The sequence below is a fragment of the Lissotriton vulgaris genome, chromosome 4_1, assembly GCF_964263255.1.
Source record: "Lissotriton vulgaris chromosome 4_1, aLisVul1.2, whole genome shotgun sequence".
Taxonomy (NCBI): Eukaryota; Metazoa; Chordata; class Amphibia; order Caudata; family Salamandridae; genus Lissotriton; species Lissotriton vulgaris.
The window spans coordinates 1503733554-1503741376 of NC_141691.1; the positions used below are offsets into that span (position 1 = coordinate 1503733554).

The window sequence follows — 7823 nt, forward strand, 5'->3', positions numbered from 1 at the left end:
AGTCCACTTGACGTACAATGACACAGATTCATGGTATTTGTAATAATACATTTTGTTTTTCTACAGTGCTCGAGGTGTCATCATCACTGGAGCTTCATAGCACTATAAATAACATCACACCACCCCACACCATCAACATCAGATAAAAATGAAGAACGGAGACCACATCCATTCATGGGCCTTGCAGATTTCACACCAATCCTTACAGCAGGGAGTTGAACCTACTTAGCCATATTACACGGTGCCTATTTCAGTTTAGTACCCCTTGCCCCTAGCAATGGAGGTCAAGTAAAAGGCGGCATTAACTTTTCCAAAAACCAGTAATAGTAGTTTTACATGGTAATCATTTAAAGTCAAACTAGGGGCTCCAACTGTTCGCATTAGTATAAAATATAAGTGCAGTACACCCAGTTTGGTTTGTTTACGGGTGAGCGACAAAAATATTTGCAACAATAATCATAAATGAGTCGGGGAGAATGGATAAACTATAGAATGAATTCATCAGAAAGGAATGGAATTTGAGAAGAAGAAACATGTCCACTTAGATGGGATTCGGCTCTGCCTTTAAATGATAGGCAGTAACTCAGTACCTACAAGTTATCTAACAGCAATAAAGTGCACAGCATGTTGATTTGCAAGAAAGATGAAATATTGATGCAGACAAACAGTGTCACAGGACAGAAATACTGATCTGTCTTCCTAGTCAACGATTCCTGGCAAGTACCATTCCTAAGGTGTAACGCTTTTCAGTGCGGTCATCCCTCCTCTGTATTGCTTAATTCTGCTGGCAAGAAAGTGTCACCCATAGTCATTCAAATGTCACTCATACTTACTCTGACATTATGAAAATGTCACTCATAGCAATATAAAACCTTGGCTCTATGAAATACTTGTTAAAAATTAGAATGTATGGGAGGAGGAGCTACGCTAGCAACCAAGATGGCCGCGTAGGCTCCCGGCTCCGCCGACCTCTTTCTCCAGCCGGACGATCCTTGTTAATATCCTGAATTTCCGCCCACCTTTCGCGTGTCTGAACCGGTACAGAGTCTGATGGTGAAGTCCGGAGAATTTTACCTCTCTGAATGACGAAGATACGTTGTGTTTCAATCTACGGCCTACCCCAGATCGTGAGCCGGGGCCTCGAGTACTGACCCAGCCGGGCTTCAGTTGATCAACATCGGCCGTGGGACACTGGTGGGGTCCGGTCTCTCGCTGTGGAACTTGTTTTTGCCCGATTTCGATGGCGGTCATTTGGTAGATTTACTACCGCAGGAGTGGTGACAAAGCACGTCTGGGGCTGTGGGTGGGGGTCTCTGTCCCGGGGACCCGGTTTCCGCCGCCGGGTCCGCTGGGTCGGGATCCTCACTCACGGTAGCAGACTAACGGAGTGCTGCTGTGATAATTGACAAGTCACCCTCTGTAGCCGTCCGATTTGTTCTTGTCAGTTCACCCGGAGAGACCTGGCTCTCTAGGGAACGTGACTATGATCGAAGATGATGGAGAGGGGAAGATTCGGACGGAGTCTGAGCCATCACTGAAGACCATCTTGGCCGCCATCGGGGCACTACATCAACGAGTGGAACTTATAGTCCACAAAATGATCGCCAGTCCATTAGTAACGAGAAGTATGAGACCGGACCCAGCGCCATTGCGAGATCAACAGCGAGCCATGATCCCCACAGTGACTATCATGCCGACGAATATGGGCCCCGTGCAGAAAGAAATAATGAAGTCCCTGGTCAGTGTGTCTACAAACGAAAATGAGCCCGTGGCCTTGGGAAAATCGCCATCTTTAACATCGCTGCCGATCGAGGGAGGACCTTTTGGGTCTCCGTCCCTGGTTACTGCTGGTACTTTTTTCCGGATCACAATGCCATCTTTCCCTTCCCTGACTGATTCATCGTGGTCGAGAAGGAAACAATATCTGGTATCGGACTGGGCGAGGGAGATCGTCAGGGACGGAGTAACCCACGAGGGCTTAACACTTTTGACTCTTTCCAGACTTAACTTTTCAGAACTTTTGGTGCTCCTTGACTCTCCTGTTAATGCGGTGGTTCGTATGGAAGGGGTTCGCATGAAAGATCGAAAGAGCCAGGGATGAGATTTACGGACTGGGTTCAAGATTGTGGCTTCAATAAATGGGGGATTTGTCATCACTATGATCAAGTTGGGCGGTGTTTACGGCTTACCCTGCCTGTTTTGTGGATGTTTCTTTTAAAATTATAGCTAATTCACAGGGGTTGCTTGTTTCTGGCGGAGGGGAGGGGAGACTGGGAGCCTATTTGAAGATATCCTCCTCCACACTTCCTTTTCTTTTTCTACCTTTAGAACCTAGTTAGATGGGGCGACAGGCACACTGCTAGTTGGGGTTAGGCGAAAGTCATATGCAGGGGTGCAGGGTGGGGGTTGGGGTGTTTTGTATTGTCTTTGTTTGTTTTTGTGTTCAGTATCCTATTAATATCCTGATGTCGGGTACCTTCCTGTGGGGTAAGCCTGTTCGATGGGTCTCAGGGGTGATGTTGTTCACATTGATTTGTAGAATGTATCGTGGGTTGGTTTGCATGATTTTTGCGGTCGTAGTTTCACTTTTAGTTCTCTTGCCTTACGCACTCCTGCCACTAGGAAATATCCTGTTTGTAATGCTTCTGTCTCTTGGGGTGGTGGGGTTTGTGATTAATGCTGGCTGATCTGGAAAGAACGTCTCTCCTGTTTTAATGCGACCGCACGATAGTGACTTTTCATAGCACCGTCTTTGCCCTGGGGAATGCCCATTGATTTATTCTATGTTGGTATAATTGTATTATGTTCCGTGAAGTAAGGTACCTGTAATTGGCTTTTATGTTTTTTCACTTTAATAAAAAGAATTAAAAAAAAAAAATTAGAATGTAAGGGACCAAGCTCCCGCCTCTCCACCTAGTTCAGTCAGGTCTCCTCTCTTTCGTCCAAAACCCGCCGCCTCAGCGGCATCATGTCCGAAGTCCTGGCGCCGGAGTTGCATGGCCTGTCCAAAGAAGACATGGTCGGCGCGTGCACAGACCGAGACCCCAGCATTAAGGATTACTTGATGGAGCAAACTATGCTTAGGATAAAAGATCCCAAAAAGTCATTAGAATTTTACACCAAAGTTCTTTGAATGACACTCTTGCAGAAATTTGATTTTTCATCTATGAAATGTTCACTTTATTTCATGGGTTATGAAGACAAAAAGGACATTCCCAGCAATACAAAAGAACGAACAGCATGGACTTTTTCCAGGAAGACCACAATAGAACTGACTTATAATTGGGGAAGTGAAGAGAGGAGCTATCATTAGGGGTGGGTGGAATTTGCGTAATTGCGTTACGCACATCTCCGCGAAACGGTAAAAAATCTCCGCGAACATGCAGAAATTCCACAAACATGCAGTATTGCTTGTTCGCAATGCTTTTTTCTGGTTCGCAATCTCTGTTTGCGTCCTCGGGGGTAAATATCTTGCGAACACGCATTTTGAGAACGCAAACAAGCAAAACATTTCGTGAAGTCGCGCAACGCAGTATTTTGGACAATTTTGCGTTCTCTGCGGAACCCGAAATTACCCAAATTCCACGAGAGAAACAGAATTTACCACCCAGGCCTAGTTATCATAACGGAAGCTCTGACTCTCGAGGATTTGGGGACATTGGCATTGCATTTCCAGATGTCTACACAGTTTGTAAAAGATTTGAAGATCTAGGAGTAACATCTGTGAAGCAACCAGATGATGGTAAAAAGGAAGGACTTGCTTTTATACAGGATCCTGACGGTTACTGGATTGAAATCCTTAGTCCCAACAACATGTTAAATATAATATAAATATCTTAGCTTTTGGGTCCGTGCCATCAAATGTTCGAAGAGATTGCTCCAAGAGGCTGAAAATGAGTATGTACGATAAAAACACTACCAGTTTACAATATTGGAATTCTATATCTTTGTTGTACTTGACATAACACTTTTTTAAAAGACTAACTCCCTTTTTAGGTCTCGTCTGAGACAGCGCATAGCTGTCTCTTCGAGACATTTAGCAAGTGGCTTTTAAAAGTGCCATCAGAGGCTTTTGCTGGCCTACACCTTACATTCACGAGCTCGAGCACATGCACAGCTGCCATCTGTGTTTTTATTGCTGTAATCATGCTCCTCTGCTTGCACCACCCCCTTCTTTTCCCCCTCCCTCCTGGTCAGCTTCATTTGTGTCTTCTCGCTTTGAATCATGCTCCTCTGCTCACACTCCCCTTCCTTCTTCGTCAGTTTCATTTGCGTCTTCTATCATTGTGAAGGCTCCTGCTTCCACCAGGCACACACACGCCACCAGCCATCAGTGCACGCTTCCACCAGGCACACACCCACAAGTTCAAGTTCAGGGATTTATATAGCGCACTACTCACCTAGAGGGTCTCAAGGCGCTTGGGGAGGGGGGGATAATTTTTTGTCGAATAGCCAGGTTTTAAGTTCTTTTCTGAAGGAGATGTGGTTCTGAGTAAGGCGGAGGTGAGTGGGGAGTGAGTTCCAGGTCTTGGCCGCCAGGAAGGAAAAGGATCTGCCCCCCATGGTGGATTTTCGGATGCGCGGGACTGCGGCGAGGGCTTGATTGGAGGATCTTAGTTGGCGGTTGGGTGTGTAGAAGGACAGTCGAGTGTTGAGGCATTCGGGTCCTAGTTTGTAGAGGGCCTTGTGTGCTTGGGTGAGGAGACGGAACGTAATTCTCTTGTTTACGGGAAGCCAGTGGAGGTCTTTCAGGTGTCTGGTAATGTGATCTTGGCGAGGGATGTCCAATATGAGTCTCGCTGATGCGTTTTGGATGCGTTGGAGTTTTTTCTGTAATTTTGCTGTGATTCCGGCGTATAGTGTGTTACCATAATCCAGTCGACTCGTGACCAGTGCGTGGGTGACAGTCTTTCTTGTCTTGGGGGGGGGGATCCAGCGGAAGATCTTTTTGAGAATACGAAGTACGTTGAAGCAGGAGGATGAGACTGCGTTGACTTGTCTAGACATTGAGAGAGAGGAGTCTAGGATGAAGCCAAGGTTACGTGCGTGGTCTGTGGGTATGGGTGCTGTGCCCAGAGCGGAAGGCCACCAAGAGTCGTCCCAGGCGGAAGGGGAAGATCCTAGGATGAGCACCTCCGTTTTGTCTGAGTTGAGTTTTAGGCGGCTGTGTTTCATCCATTCGGCTACTTCTTTCATGCCTTCGTGAAGATTTGTTTTGGCGGTTTTAGGGTCTTTGGTGAGGGAAAGGATTAACTGGGTGTCGTCGGCGTAGGAGATGATGTTAAGGTTGTGTTGGCGCGCGATGGATGCGAGTGGGCTCATGTAAACGTTGAAGAGGGTGGGACTGAGTGATGATCCTTGTGGTACGCCACAGATGACTTCAGTGGCCTCTGAGTTGAATGGGGGGAGTCGGACTCTCTGAGTTCTCCCGGAGAGGAATGAGATGATCCAGTCCAAGGCTTTTCCTTGTATGCCGATGTTGCTGAGGCGTTGTATAAGGGTGCTGTGACAGACTGTGTCGAAAGCGGCGGAGAGGTCGAGTAGAATGAGGGCTACTGTTTCTCCGTTATCCAGTAGTGTTCGGATGTCGTCTGTCGCTGCAATGAGGGCAGTTTCGGTGCTGTGTTTGGCTCGAAATCCAGACTGATAGGGATCGAGGGAGTTGTTGGATTCAAGGAAGGCGGCGAGCTGGCTGTTGGCGGCTTTCTCAATGACTTTGGCAGGGAATGGGAGGAGGGATATGGGTCGGTAGTTTTTAAGTTCAGAGGGGTCTGCTGTGGGTTTCTTCAGCAGGGCGCTGAGTTCGGCGTGTTTCCAGCTTTCTGGGAAGGTGGCAGAGTTGAAAGAGCTGTTGATGACATCACGGAGATGGGGTGCGATGATGGAGTCAGCTTTGTTGAAGATGTGGTGGGGGCAGGGGTCGGTTGGCGAGCCAGAGTGGATTGAGTTCATTAGGCGGATGGTGTCTTCAGTGGTGATTGGGTTCCAGGCGCTGAGGTTGTTAGTTGGCGGGGTAGGTTCTGAGGGGGGTGGGGAGGGTTGTTCGCAGGGAGTGTTCTCGAAGCTGTTGTGAATGTCGGCAATTTTGTTGTAGAAGAAGGATGATAATGCATCGCAGAGGTCTTGGGAGGGAGTGATGTCGTTAGATGCTGCGGTGGGGTTGGTGAATTTTTTGACGATGTTGAAAAGTTCCTTGCTGTTATGGTCGTTGTTGTCGAGTCGATCCTTGAGTGCTGATTTCTTAGTGCATCGAATCAGTTGGTGGTGTTTGCGGGTGGCTGCCTTCAGGGTTGCCATGTTGTCGGTGGTTGGGTTTTTTCTCCATGTTTTCTCTAGGGTGCGGCATAGCTTTTTGGATTTTTTAAGGTCATCATTGAACCAGGGAGCCTTTTTGTTGCTTGATTTGATCTGGTTGTTTTTCAGGGGTGCTAATTCGTCTGCGCTGTGGGTGATCCATTGCTTGAGTTTGGTGGCTGCTTGGTTTGGGTCCAATGAGAGGGTGGGAGAGTTTTCGTTGAGTGATGTGAGGAGTTGGTCGGAAGTGATTTTGTTCCAGTTTCTCCGAGGAATAGGTTGTGGGGGGTTGTGGGTCAAGGTGGTTTTGTATCTGAAGTGAACACTGCTGTGGTCCGTCCAATGGAGAGCTGTGGTGCGATCGAAGGAAATGTGCTTGCTGGAGGTGAAGATAGGGTCGAGCGTGTGTCCGGCTACATGGGTGGGGGTGTCAACAAGTTGTTTGAGTCCGAGATTGGCCAGGTTGTCCAGAAGGGTGGTGGTGTTGCTGTCATATTTGTTTTCAAGGTGGAAGTTGAAGTCTCCTAGTAGAATGTAGTTCTCGGAGGCGAGGGCATGTGGGCTGACGAAGTCAGTGATGTAATCGCTGAATTGTGTACGGGTTCCTGGAGGCCTGTAGATGAAGGTGCCTCTAAGTGTGGTCCTGGGGTCGGTGTGGATCTGGAAGTGGAGATGTTCGGCGGTTGTGAGATTATCGTCGGAGCTTGTCGTGATTTTGATGGTGTTCCTATGGACGATGGCAATGTCTCCTCCTGTTTGATTGGTGCGGTCTTTTCGGATGATCTTGTAAGCGTCCGGGATGGCTATGGCGATGTCGGGTCCTGATGATGTGTTCATCCATGTTTCTGTAAGGAAGGCGATGTCTGGTGATGCAGTGTCGAGTAGGTCCCAGAGTTCAGAGGCGTGTCTGTGGACCGAGCGGGTGTTCAGCAGGATGAACTTCAGGTGGTTAGAGTCGGAGTTGTGTTTGGGGGAAGTGGATTTGGTGTGGGTCCTGATGCAGGTGAACTTGCAGGAGTGGCAGGCGAAAGGACCGTGGGTGCATCCTGGGGTAGCTTCGCAGCATTGTGGAGTACGACCGGGGTTAAGGGCTAAGAGGGTAGCGGCGTCGTACGTTATGCGGGTGGAATGGGTTTTGCGGGGACCAGGGGGTCTGGCGCTGGGCGCGGTCGAGGCGCAGACGGGCGTAGACGGGCTTACCTTTGGCGCACCTTCGGCGCGCAAGGGGCGCGACCGCTGCGCGATACCGCTGGGTGTAAAGGCATCTGTCATATGTGGATAGTGGAGGGGGAGGGGCAAGGGAGGGTCAGCTGGGAAGGCGGGAGCGGGGTGGAGACCCGGGCAGGGCGACACAACAACAACAACAACAAAATGGCCGGCGGCGTAAAACCGAACAAGCAGCCAATATAGTGCAAAAAGGCAGTGTCCCCGGTCTACTCGGTCACGCCTCGATGTCACAAACACATAAATTAAATGGCAGCAGCACAGCGACGACACAGAGCTTCATGCAGTCAATTAGCAGGCGAGGT

At 48.7% G+C, this 7823-nt stretch overlaps 1 pseudogene; it reads left to right on the forward strand.

Moving 5' to 3' along the window:
* The first annotated feature begins 2968 nt into the window (after positions 1-2968).
* On the forward strand, positions 2969-3831 carry LOC147724154 (lactoylglutathione lyase-like; annotated as a pseudogene).
* Positions 3832-7823: the final 3992 nt, after the last annotated feature.